Source organism: Acomys minous (genome assembly GCF_964271855.1).
Source record: "Acomys minous genome assembly, chromosome: 5".
Classification (NCBI taxonomy): Eukaryota; Metazoa; Chordata; class Mammalia; order Rodentia; family Muridae; genus Acomys; species Acomys minous.
In genome coordinates this window covers 101556107-101569335 of record NC_140494.1, presented here as the reverse complement: position 1 = coordinate 101569335, position 13229 = coordinate 101556107, and the positions used below count along the sequence as shown (strand labels likewise).

Here is a 13229-nt window from a genome sequence, read left to right as displayed (position 1 = left end):
AGCTTTTGCCTCATGGATGAGTAACAAGGGATAGAAGGAACACTGATCTGGATACATTAGGCCTGTTGGTACATAAGTCCCATGGAAAGCAACTGACAGGAAATGGATGAACAGTGTTCAGGACCAGGATGTATTTTGTATATTTGGCGACCAAACTCTCCCTGGTTTTGAGTAATGAAATCCGCATCTCTCGTTTAGAGTCACTGAAGTTCAGTGATGATCACCATGGAGAGAGACGGAATTGCTTCCTGACTTTAGAAAATGATGACACAATGAGCAACTGTAGCATCCACCTACCCATCCACCCAAGCCTCGCCTTTGGCTTCATGAGAAGCTCTTTCCCTGAATCGGAACAGAGGTCAGTAGAGTACCCTGACCCTGTCACTCCATGGCCTTTTCACTGACCAGGGGCTGCCAATTAGGTCCCATTGTGATGACGTTGGGAGGGAAGTCCTTCCCCCCCCCCACCCCCCAATTCATTGACCCTTGAAGGAACTTCATCACTTTTGTTTTGATGCTGTGGGGGTGAAACGGTACACTCTCTTTTTATCTGTCCACAGTCAGGCCTGGTACAGAGACTCTCTGTCCTTGGCCTCAGATCCTAAGGATAAGTAGTAATTTAATGCCTCCTCTGCATATCTCAATCTGTAATTTCACTAAATAGATGTTGGGATGGGAAGAAAACAAGTGAAATATGCATACCAGCTACTGGTGCAATGTGTGTTTGGTTTTAGAAATCGCAGTTACATTGGTAAGGCATGGCAGATGTCAGCTCCACTGCCCACCACCCCGTGCCAGCTCCTCCCCTCCTTCTCAGTGTGGAGCACAATGAACTAATTCCATAAGAAGCGATTCGGAGAAACGAGAAAATGTAATTTACCAGGGTTCAGCCAGGATGCCCATCTTGTTCTAAATCTAACAAGTTGGCCACATGTGAGGGGCCCCAGTGTCCCCTAAAATATATTCATTCATTTTTCAGAGATTAAAATCAATGTGCTTAAAAACCAACCACAACAAAAATACCAGCTGCCTTTTGAAAGCAAGGGCATTGGCAAATGAATGGAATTGCATGCTTCTGTTCTGTGTTCAAGAGCTTCGATGGCTACTGTGTTACATCAGGTATGTAATGAAAGACAATTGACAAGGAATCTTAATAGAAGAGGGGTGCTTGAGTAACTGTAGTTTTTATGTTCAGGGGAGCCTGAGAGAGAAAAGCTGCATTGTACCTCGGATTAATGGAGCTGCAGGATTGCATTAATGACAGCTTTGCTTTTTAGCAAAAAAAAGGAAGATAGTTAGGGCAGTCAAAGAGAACATGGCTAGAATGTGCGCTGCTAATTGGAAATGTATATTATCTTGAGGCGATGTGTGTGCAGGGGAGGGGGCTGGGGAGGATGTGAGAGGGAGGCACAGTGAGCAGGCTGCAAGAGAGACTGGACCCAGGATGCCCCGGATTGGGCCCTACCAGCAGGGCAGTTAAAGGGTCTTTTCTTGTTGATAGGAACGGCCAGTGCCTGGACCCCACCCTCCCCCACTCCCTTTTAATTCAATGGCTACGTGGGGGCTTCTTTGATGGAGGCTTTGAAGTCGGTGGCTTTGAGATTACTCTTCCTCTGTGACCTTGACCACCAGCCATGAGGTTAGTAGGGAAGGGGAGGGGAGGAGGAAGGCTCTGGAGCTGGAAAAGGGGAAGGAAGGAGGGGAGGGGACGGCGTTTCTGCAGCATTCCAGGACTTTTCTGATCACTCGGCAAAGTTGAAATATGATTGCAGCCTTTGCACCGGGAAGGAAAGAAACCATTTAAATGAAAAATTAGCTGCCTTAGCGGGTCAAGCACATAGTTACATTAATGTCGTGTAGAACAATAAATCACCTTCGATCTCCAATTGAAAAAATGCTAATTTAGCTCAGCGATTCACTGATTGTACTTTGCTCCGATAGAAATCTTTTATTTAATGCGAAGCCGTGATTTGACAGCCTCCTCTAATGGTGCTCGCAGCCTCTCAGCATCTCAGTGGAATTCTGATCATGGTTTTAATATTCCGTGCAGCTCTGCCCCCTCTGATTTCACGCTCACACATTAACGAGAGCTGACACTGGAGATTAGACGCAGACAGCTGGAATGCCAGGCCTTTGTTACGGCATGGACTGCAGCCAACGTCGTTCAACCACAGCCAAGAGGGACCTGGGAAAGTCTTCTTAAGAAGGAGGGAAAGGCGGGGTGCGGGGCTGGAGGGAGGGTGGGAGCGGGGGATGGGAGCCCAAAGAAAGGCAAGGTACTTTCTGAAGGGCATAGGATAATGGAGATTTTCGGGGAGCCCTCTCCTCGTGGAAATTCACATTTGAATCGTTTCTGGTGTGTGTTAGAGGAAGCGGGTCATTACGGGGAAATCCCAAACCGGTTCAGTATTTCTCTGTAAACTCCTCCGAAAGTACAATGGAAGGCTGGGGACGGAGGATGGAAATGGCTCCTCCCAGCCTCAGCCAGCCGCTTGTTTGAGAGACAATGGTGATTAGGAACAGGAGGAAGACTGCTTACATAAGGAAATGTGTTCGCCCTTCGCCTTGAAAAAAAAAATCACTTAGTTCCAGGTGACTAAGTGGGGAAATAAAACTAGACGCATGAGCCCGGGCTGCCTGAACAGACTAGTGACTACCTCGGCGGCGAGAAAGGAAGTCTCCTAGTCTAGCCGCCTGCCTTGATCCTAACAGTGTTTCCTGAGACCAGAAATCAAATAAAGACCCACAGTTTCATTTACACCAGGCAAAATAGGGCTCAGCCAGTGCAGTACTGTACTGCAGAGGGAGGGGAAGGGCACCGCCCTAGTCTGCGGCCCAACTTTCTCCAGGAGAATGGCCAAGGATCAAAGTAGCCAGGACTGTGCTTTAACACCTCCTTAAAAAAAAAAAAGGTTTTGCTCCCGGGGAAAGCAATTGAGTAGAAATAACAAATGTCGTCCTTGCTAACTGTATCATCATTAATAATAATTGTACTTTGCATTTTTATGGGATCCTAGGATTCTTGAGGTCTTTATAAATATGCATGGGGGGAGTCTGAAGGGGAGAGATGAACAGAGATGGATGTGCCCATTCAGGATGTCAGCCACTGAGGCTTGTCAGGCTGCAGGGGCTTACCTGGGATGAAAGACCCAGCAAGGAAGTTACAAAGCCCCATGCTGCACCTGGCCTGGGGCACACTACAAAATTCCTCCTCTGACACCTGTGCTCACACCTATGAACCTGGCTTTTGGGGTCCAGGAGGATAGAAGAACTGAACTACCTTGAATAAGTTTGTCCTTTTCTTTCTACTTACAACATCCTTTGTCCTTGTTGGGCCACTATCACCAATATAGTTTACAAGTTGCCTTATTGAGCATGGAACAGACAATGTTCTTACTGAAAGGAAACGTGAGTTGGGATCTATATTGTATGTACATATATGTATACGTGCATATGTATACATAAAACATGTGTATATATATATATATATATATATATATATATCTATCATATACATATATACATGCCTGTATATGTGTATGTGTAAATCAGTAAGTTTGGGACTGGAGAGATGATTCAGTGGATACATGAATTGCCGGCTCTTCCAGGGGACCTGGGTTCAATTCCCACAAACAGCTCACAACCCTCTACCTTGAGCTCTGCCCAGAGGATCCAGTACCCTCTGTCCTCAGGACACCTGCACTCATGTGCACACACCCACATGTAGACACACACACACACACACACACAACACACACACACACAAAACACACACACACACACACACATCCCTACACATAATTAAAAATGATAAACTTTTTCAAACAAAGCAGGAGGCCATAAGCCTGTAGCTTACACCACAGCACATAAATCCAAGTAATTAAGAACAAATCAGATACATTTGCTCATGAATCTTACTTCTCTCAGCATCTTTGTGGCCTTAACGAGATCCTTAGATTTCTTTTTTTTTTAAAGGCTTGTTTTTGTTTGTAAAATGCAGATTTCAATGAAATGACCCATAGCAGACTCCCTGACTGACAGAGGCAAGCAGTCAGGGTCAACTGTGACTGCTCGTGCTATTTGCAGGCAGCTCCCAGGAGCATTCAATAAGGACACACACAGGTGAACATTGTCTAACAGACTCCTCAGTGTTCATCGGAACTGCTCGTTACTGTTAAGTAGCCTGTGAGGATGAAGCGCTCTGAAGGGCGCGATTGTTTTCACTGCTATCTTCTTAATAGATTTATGCTTTTTTTTTCCCCTCAAGATTCTGAAAAATTACTCAAAGCATTTTTGGAACCATTCCTTAGAGTGATGAATGGAGAGCTGGGCAGACAGGGGAGGGAAAATGCTTGCCTTATAAGCATGGACTCATGAGTTCGGTGTATAAAACCCATATAAAAAAAGGCAAGTATGGTGGCACACAACTGTAATTCCCATGCTGAGGAGGCAGAGATCCCTGGGGTTTGTTAGCCAGTCTCACCTAATAAGGGAGCCTCAGGCCAGTAAGAGACCCTGTCTGAAAAACCAAGGAAAGTGAAATGACACTTGAGGTATACACACACACACACACACACACACACACACACACACACCAGTATTCTTGGTATCGTGTCTTAAACAGTTTTGATATTGTCACATCTTCATTGTTGGAGGATGGATTTGTCAGTGGGAGCTACTAAAGGCTGCCCAGAAGCTATGTCCCGTGAACCTGGTGGGCAATCAGATTGGAAGAACGCTTTTCAGAAATAAGTGTGCCTATATACAAATTAGATTTGCTTTTTGTAAACGGAATCTGACCTCAGTTCCAAGAAAGGCTTATTGAGTAAATATATCCACTTTAGAATATGCCCATGATCTCCTAAAAAGAGGGCACGCAGAAAGAACCATTGTTCCTGGTATATCTGTAGGGGGAAACTGAAGGTCATGTTCATGATCACAGCTTATAAACAGACTTCCAGGAGCTTAGAAGCCCATGGGAGAAGAAAAAGACATGTTCCACAGTGTTCCAGTTTGCTTTCTGTTACTGTGTTAAACACCATGACCAAGGGCAACTTAGGAAAGGAAAGGGTTAATTCTAGCTTATACTTTCAGGTAATGGTCCATAATGGAGGAAAGTCAAGTAGGAACCAAAGCAGAACTCACAGAGGAACACTGCTTACTGCCTTGTCCACTGTTTCCTGATCAGCTAACTTTTTTATGTAGCATAGACTCAATCCGCCACCACCCCCCAAACCAGAGGATGATGCCACCCACACTAGGCTAGCTCTCCTGGATCAACCATCAATCAAAACGATCTATCACAGTCATCACCACCTGCCAAACTGTGAGGCAGTTCTTCAGCTGAGGTTCCCTTTCCTAGGTGATTCCAAGTCTTATCGAGCTAGCAATGAAAGCCAACCAGAACAAAGAGTTCTTGAATTTAACCCAACCTCAAGTTTGCTGCTCTTGGCTTTGCCCTCTGGCTTTGCCCTCTTGGCTTTGCCCTCGTGGCTTGTGTGCAGCTTTAGTGTAGAGTCAGTTTGTTCATTTTTCATAATTCAGTGGACTTGGTTGATTCTATAGATAAAAGAATTGGTTGCTCTTCCAAAGGACCTGGGTTCAATTCCCACAGACAGCTCACAACCATCTGTAACTCAATCTCTACTCAGAAGATCCAACACACTCTGGGGTGTTCACCTTCTGGATTCCTGATGTTTGCTAAGCCTTCATCAGGAAGGCACACACATCATTCCATTGAAGAGAAGAGAATGCTGTTCTTGAGGGCACACAAGTATGGCCAGACCCTGGAGATGCTATACAGCATGCTTGAGTGTGTGAGCTTTCATTTCGAACTGAGAGGCAAATGTTAGTCTTTACACCTGAAGAGAATCACATTTCCTTGTTCCTTATTATTTGGTTCTGTCTCACCTGCATTCTAAGTTTCTATGTCTTAGCAATGAACCAAATCTTGTATTCCTTGATCCTGATCTGGCTCTCTTATTAGGAAGTCTTTGTCTAGGAGAAAGGAAACCTGTCCTGAATCCCATTCTGGGAAGGCTCACAATGCTGGTTTGGCTTGAAGAGTTTTCACTTATAACATGGATATCTTTCCCAGAGCTGTGCACTGTGGCAAGTTCTGATAGCCTTGATGACATCTCCATAACCACACTACTTACAATGGACAGGAAATAGCTTTGACCACAGAGAAGAGGAGAGGAACTGACTAGCATGCTCACATGTCTAAAGGTGTGGGAGAATGCTTCTGGTGTTTAGGCAGACTTGATTATATTGAGAGCAGTATTTTGCCTACAGAAGATGTTAAAAGACAGGAAGCCTGGAGTGGTTTTATCCAAATTTCATTCCTTTGCCACTGTGACACAGAGGCAGGAATGCCATTGGGCCAAACATTGTGGCTGAAATGGATCTATTTGTTCAGCATTAGTGTACAGGAAAAAAAAAGATTCAGACTTCATTGTGGGTTTTAGCACCTATAAGCTTGTGACTAAGACGATGGAGACTAGAGATGTCCTAGTATAAATGTCCTAATGGCCTCGTGGTTTCTAGTCATTTCAAACGATCATGGTATTACATGCCTTAGAAGAGTGAGTCTCAATGTGGGTGTTGTACCACACACACATTTCAGGTACGGTGCAGACATGACAGTGGCTCATTGGCTTGTTACCATCCCATTTCCTCGAGGCTTTCTAGAGTGGGAGAGAAAGGAGGACCCATGGGGAACTAGGGGATCTCACAATAGCCCCCTTAGAGAGTATCAAATATGATAATTTATGTTAATGTCATGTATGTTCCCAATGAAAAAGAACTGCTATGTTGGAAAATGACATTTGATGTAAACACGGCCATATCATGTGTAGAATTCAAATGGAGTTTAGTTATCTTAAGATGAAAAAAGACAACATAATAAGATAGCTCTCTAGTAACTGAGCTTAAGAATTGTATTCCTTGAGATGGGTTTTGCTGTTAAATATAAAGAATAAACTATGCACAAAACTGTCTCTCCTTTTCTTTTCTTTTTTTTTCTTTTTGGTTCCACTACTGCTTGGTTCTGCTTACTTTCATGAAGCCCACAGGTTGTCTCGTCACTTGAATTCTTCCTTCAGCAGTTGCTGGAATCATTAGGGGAGATAATAGAGGTGCTGAAGGGAAATCCATTTCAGTGAACATCTACTGTGCTGGTAGCATACTCTGTGTGTGTGTGTGTGTGTGTGTGTGTGTACATTTATAAATGGCTATAGCACATACTTTAGTCCTTATAATAATCTTGTGATTTGTTACCATTTAACAAATGAGTGCTTTGATTAAAAAAAGAGATAATTACTCAAACCCCTACTAACTAATACATTAAATAATTTGAATCCAACAGTCTTCTTTTCTGAGTCCACAAACACGAGGTGTTCGTTGCATACGGTAGGGTGTATCCAGTCCCCAGAGCATCGCAATAGGGTCTACGGACAGGAACTGGGAAGTGGAAACTTTGAAATCCTGGGCCCACTTTGAAAACTTAAAGCCAAGTAAGAGTCATTGGAGTGATCTTGGGGTGACCTTATGAAATGTACGGATCAAATCGGGTGAAATTGCCATCATTTGACCAATTTCTAGTTATAAAAATGAGAATTCAAATGACTTAACCTAATGGAAGTTATATAATCAATCCTGAGGTGCACTCAATATAAGGATTGGAATCAAGATCTGGTGATTAATATAAAACCAGAGAGAGGCCATTTCCCTTGGCTCCAAAAGCTACACACTCTGCAGTTCTGAGATAACTGGATTGGTAGCCCCAAGCAACGTTTGTTTTACGTGGTACTGGAGATTGAATCCGCAGCTTCGTGCATACTAGGTAGGCATGCTGCGCCCTCGAGCTCTGGGAACACTTCTCTCTAGGGGAGAAGGAGGTGTCTCTAGACCTCTTGTAGTCCCACTGGCACTAGGACGTGAGATACAGGCTTCTCCAACTAAAAACTCTGCCTGGCTCAAGAAGGCCTGTTACCTATTGTTATGGATTGAGTTTTGCACACACACACACACACACACACACACACACACACACACACACACACACCATGAGAGAGAGTGAGAGAGAGAGAGAGAGAGAGAGAGAGAGAGAGAGAGAGAGAGAGAGAGAGAGAGGACACATGGAGTGCCTAGCCCTAGATATATCATATATGTGTGTGTGTGTATGTATATATATATGTATATATATATCACTTTATTTAGCAATAAAGTGATTATAAATACATTGCTTAATATAAAGACATACTGGAAAAGGATGGAAATAATATCCACGAATGGTCAGTGTCCTTCAGAAAGAGATAAGGGATAGAGATGTCCAGGCAAAAGACTCATTTGATAACCCAGATAGAAGTTGGAATGAAGTACCTGTCAAGCAAGGAAAGGCAAAGGTGCCAGCCAACCACAGAAGGTGACCTGTCCCTCTGGGAACTTCACTGTTTTGAAAAGAAAGCAATGTGTGCTTTCAAGACTCTAGGTAAGGTCATCTCTGAGCTGCTAGGCAAGATCACTCCTAAGCTTCTAGGCAAGGTCACCCCTAAGCTGCAGATGTGGTTCTACTGACATCTTGATTTCAGATCTCAGCTGCCACAGAAATCCAGGTAAGAGGCCTCTCCTACTTGAAGTTGCCTAACTTGTGACACTCTGCAATGGCCGCCTTAGAAAATGAACTGTCCACTTTATAGACTCCCTACCAACCTCATCCTCTTGTCTTTCATCAGCATGCTTAGGAAAATAAAGTTCTCATGGGAAGAGATAGACATTATATCTCAGAAAGCAAACTCACTAGGCTGACTCATTTCCAGAAGGTTTTGGAGAGTCTGAAGAGTTTTCTCTCCTGAACTTTTGAGTTTGGAGTCTGTGTGTGCATGTAAGCACTGCCTCAGTAGGAGTTTTATTAAAGTAGCAATGGTTACCCATATATTCTGTTTATTCTTAGCTTCAGTCATTACCTATGGACTTTGGAACAAATGAGCTGCTTTCCCTAGAAGCAGCAAGGTCAGGGGGTGGGTGGAGTCCTCTCTAGTAGCCATAATGGATTAATCCAGGATGCATTCAGCAGTTATATGACTATTAGCCAGGCTACAACATAAGTCAGCCACAGATATAGCCACACAGTATTTACTGAGTATCTGCACCATATGAGTCCAGGGTCAAAAGACTTCCAAGGCTCATCTTGTTGACTGTGCTCTATAACTCCAACACCGTGTGAGAGATGTTAAAATTAATTTATGTATACAGATATTATGTCTGCACATGTGTCTATGCACTATGTGTTTGTCTGGTGCCTGTGAAGGCCAGAAGAGGACATCAGATCTCCTGGGACCAGAGTTAGTCATCCCCTGAGATGGGTGTTAATGACATTTTTGACCTGCTATGTGAGTAGTGGGCATTGAGCTTAGGTCCTCTGGAAGGGAATACCACAACTGAGCCATCTCTCCAGGCCTATCATGGTTGGTTTTAGTGTCAGCTTGCCACAAATTCAAATTTTCTGAGTGGGAAGCATCAGCTGAAGAGCTGTCCCATTTGCCTTAATTGAATTAGGGCAATCCATCCAAGGGACAGTCTTGGCTGCTTGCTTGCTTGCTTGGCCTTCCCTCTTTTACCTTGTTGCTGAGGATGCTGAGGGTTCAAGGCACTATATTAGGGGTTGTGAGGCATCTAGTCTTGTGGACTAAGCAACCACCAACCCATTGGCCTCTCCAGCAAGACAGCCACTGTGGGACTGCTCTGACTGCTGATGCACTGAGCAACAAGGACTAAGGTTCTCAGCCTCTCAGGCAACTGTTGTGATTAAAGAACCCATGGGTTCTATTCCTCTAGAGAACCCTGAGTGAATATATATATATATATATATATATATATATATATATATATATATATATATATACACATATATACATATATACATATATATACACATATATATATACATATATATATATATATATATATATATATATATATATATATATATATAAATTAAAATGACAAAAGTGAACCTAAGGATGAAGTTAAATATCAAGAGTCACACTACTTTTAATAGCTGAGTAGTACTCCATAGTGTAAATGTACCACAGTTTCTTAGTCCATTCTTCTACTGAGGGACACAACGAACATGATATTCTCCACCGTTGAGTGGAGAGTGAGATCTGACTCTCACACGAACTCTGGTGCCCCTTTTCTGACCACGTCCCCTGGATGAGGAGGCCTGGCGGCACTCAGTGGAAGGATAGCAAGTTACCAAGAAGAGACTCGATATTCTTAGAGCATTTTAAGGGGGAGGAGGTCTCCCTCAATCACAGACATAGGGGAGGGGAGAAGGGTGGAAGTGGGAGGGAGGGAAGAATGGGAGGAAACAGGGGAAGGGCTAACAATCGAGATGTAAAATGAACAAATTAATATTAAAAAAAGAGTCACACTACTACTGAGAGGGTATATGCCAATTTTGGATCCAGCTCTCTTCCTTCCTCTTCCCTTCCCTCCCCTTCCCTCCCTTCTGCTCCCCTCCCCTCCCCTCCCCTTCCCTCCCCTCCCCTCCCCTTCCCTCCCCTCCCCTCCCCTCCCCTCCCCTCCCCTCCCCTTCCCTCCCCTCCCCTCCCCTCCCCTCCCCTTCCCTCCCCTCCCCTCCCCTCCCCTCCCCTTCCCTCCCCTTCCCTCCCCTCCCCTCCCCTCCCCTCCCCTCCCTTCCCCTCCCCTCCCCTCTCCTCCCCTCCCGTCCCATTCCTTCCCTTCCCCCTCTTTGCCTCCCTTCTTCCTTCCCTCCCTCCCTCTACTTCTTCCTTCCTTTTCTCCTCCTCTTCTCTTTCTGTTCACCTTCTCTCTTTCTGAAATAGTCCCTCTGTGTAACCCATACTGACCTTGCACTTGGAATCCTCCCACCCCAGTCTCTGGGTGCTAAGCGTCTAGGCATGCACAGCTATGCCTGATTTTGGATCTAGTTCTTTTGACACTAAGGTCGGAGATGAGAAGGTAAAAGGGACATCTTCAGTCAGGTGCCACCCTGGGACAGCACGGGAAAATGAAATCCCACTGAGCTCTAGAACCAGGAGAAGTCATATACAAATACCACAGATTGCTGAGTACAAGGGGGAACTCTGCAGTGGGTGTGTATTTGGGCTTCATGGGTGATAGGAACAGGAGCTCTATCATCTATTGGTCTGTGTTTGTGGATAGAAACTGAATTTCTCTGAGCTGCCTTGTCCTCAGTGGACATGTGGGTAGAACACTAGCTGCCTCATTGAGCTGACGAAGTGTTTCCCTGCACAGACAAGTACACAGCAGATGTTAGCTTATCAGTACAGCAGGGCTTTGTATTTTCCGACTCAGTTCTATCTTGATCTAAAGTTAAATATTCCTTGGGAATCCCCACCATTTTGACCAGAATGCAAAAATATGCCTAACAAGCTTAAAATTTTAAAGGAGCCATTTCATTTCTTAAAAACTGTTGTACATTTGGGTTTCTGTATGTGTGTTCCTGCTGGTGTGTATGCACACTTGCGTGCAGATACCCTCAAAGGCCATTAGAGGGCGCTGGATCCCCTGGAGCTAGAAGAGTAAACAGAACCGAGCTGCTGGAATGGGCACTGAGAGCTGAGGTTCTGTACAAGAGCCACAGGTGCACTTAGCTGCTGAGCTCTCCCGCCAGCATCCGCGCCCACTTCATTGTTCAAAAACAACGAGCAAAACATTTTCAAAAGCATCTCCCAGTCATCTGCTCAGTCACGCGGTACTGTTTAGATGCTGCATGTGCCGTGCCTCCCTCATCCAACACAATGGGTGCAACCATTCTGTCCCCTGAGAACCAGGGGGTTTCTGGTTCTCAGTATCTTCCTGTGATCAAAATTTCCATGCAGAAGAGCACGTTAGGTCCCCTGGGGCTGGAGTGCCGTGTGCAATAGGCCAGAACGACATTTGTGCTTTAGCCGCTGTCTTGTCGCACACTTTTCCTTCACCTGCCTCTATAGTTAATCTTGTTTCCATCCTAGGGCATTTGCATAGTCCTGTCCTTTAGTAACCGCACCAGGTGGTCTTCATGAGGAAGGACGCCCTGACCACCTTATCTAGAACAGCAACGCTCTACACACTGATCTCTTTTTCCTTCAGTTGGCACGCTAGTGGACAGAGACCCAGAATCATACTACAGGTGTTTTTTTTTTCCCCAGTTGTACATGAATCACGGATTTTCTCCATATCCCCCTGTTCCCTTACTCTGCCTTGTCTGGAGATTGTGGGCAGTATGAAGACCCCGTCTTTATGTTATTCTTTGATATATTCCCAAGCTCCTGATGGTGCCAGGCCCATAGCAGGCCCATAGCTCAGGAAATACTCGCTTCTGATTAAATGGTTCCTCCAGGATGTTACTACCACAAAACCTTTGCTAATAGACCTCCCCTCCCCTCCCCCCACCCCCACCCCCCAAGCTTTTCTCACTCTCTATTCCTCTCAATCTGCAGCCTCTACAGCCTATCCCCCTCGCTCTGTTTGGTAAAGATTACTTTGTCTGCGTTTACTCCCACCACACGAGGGCAGGGCCTTTTATATCCCTCAGAGCGGGGACATTTGTTCTCGGCATCTCTTCATGGATACACATTAAGACGGGACATGTGAATGGGTCCGTGATCCTGTTTTTGCTGACTGGCTTAGCTTCACAGTGCTGCTCGATTTCTCGCCTAATGGTTATAAATGTGCCAAGGAAGAAAAAGTGAAAAGTCTAATGTGTAATGAATCAAACATGACCTGATCTAAGCTGGAGCCTTTCTAAAAGTATACCTGAGACACCCCCATGCCACCCCGCTACCCCCACCCTCGCATCATGTTTCTCACTAGAAAGGACTCCACAGCATGCCTAAGAAAGCACTTTGAGCCTGTGGGGTTACATTGGTAGCAAGTGCGTTCCTTGCCCCACCTGCCTCCAGCAGCCTCAACAGGTCAGGTTAGGTTAGATTAGGTCAGGCCACCATCCCCAATTCACCAGTTAAAGATACCAGTAAGGGCTGGGCACGGTGGCACATGGCTTTAATTTCAGCACATGGGAGGCAGAGACAGTCAAAGCCCACGCATTCTACAAAATGAGCCCCAGGCCAACAAGAGCTGCTACATCATGATGCCCTGTTTAAAGGGGGTCAGGAGGAGAGAGAGACCATTAAGGATGTGTGGTGGTTGGAATAGGTTTGGGCCCATAGATTCGTGTGTTTGAATACTTGGCCATAGGG

At 45.0% G+C, this 13229-nt stretch overlaps 1 long non-coding RNA gene across 1 annotated transcript in view; it reads left to right on the top strand.

Annotated features, from left to right (window-relative positions):
• The first annotated feature begins 270 nt into the window (after positions 1-270).
• The window catches only part of LOC311598599, a 29966-nt gene continuing 17007 nt past the window's right edge, over positions 271-13229 (top strand). Inside the window, exons 1-3 of the long non-coding RNA XR_014779597.1 lie at positions 271-358; positions 980-1119; positions 1502-1639. This is a non-coding gene — a long non-coding RNA (uncharacterized lncRNA). The remainder of the gene's footprint in view (positions 359-979; positions 1120-1501; positions 1640-13229) is intronic.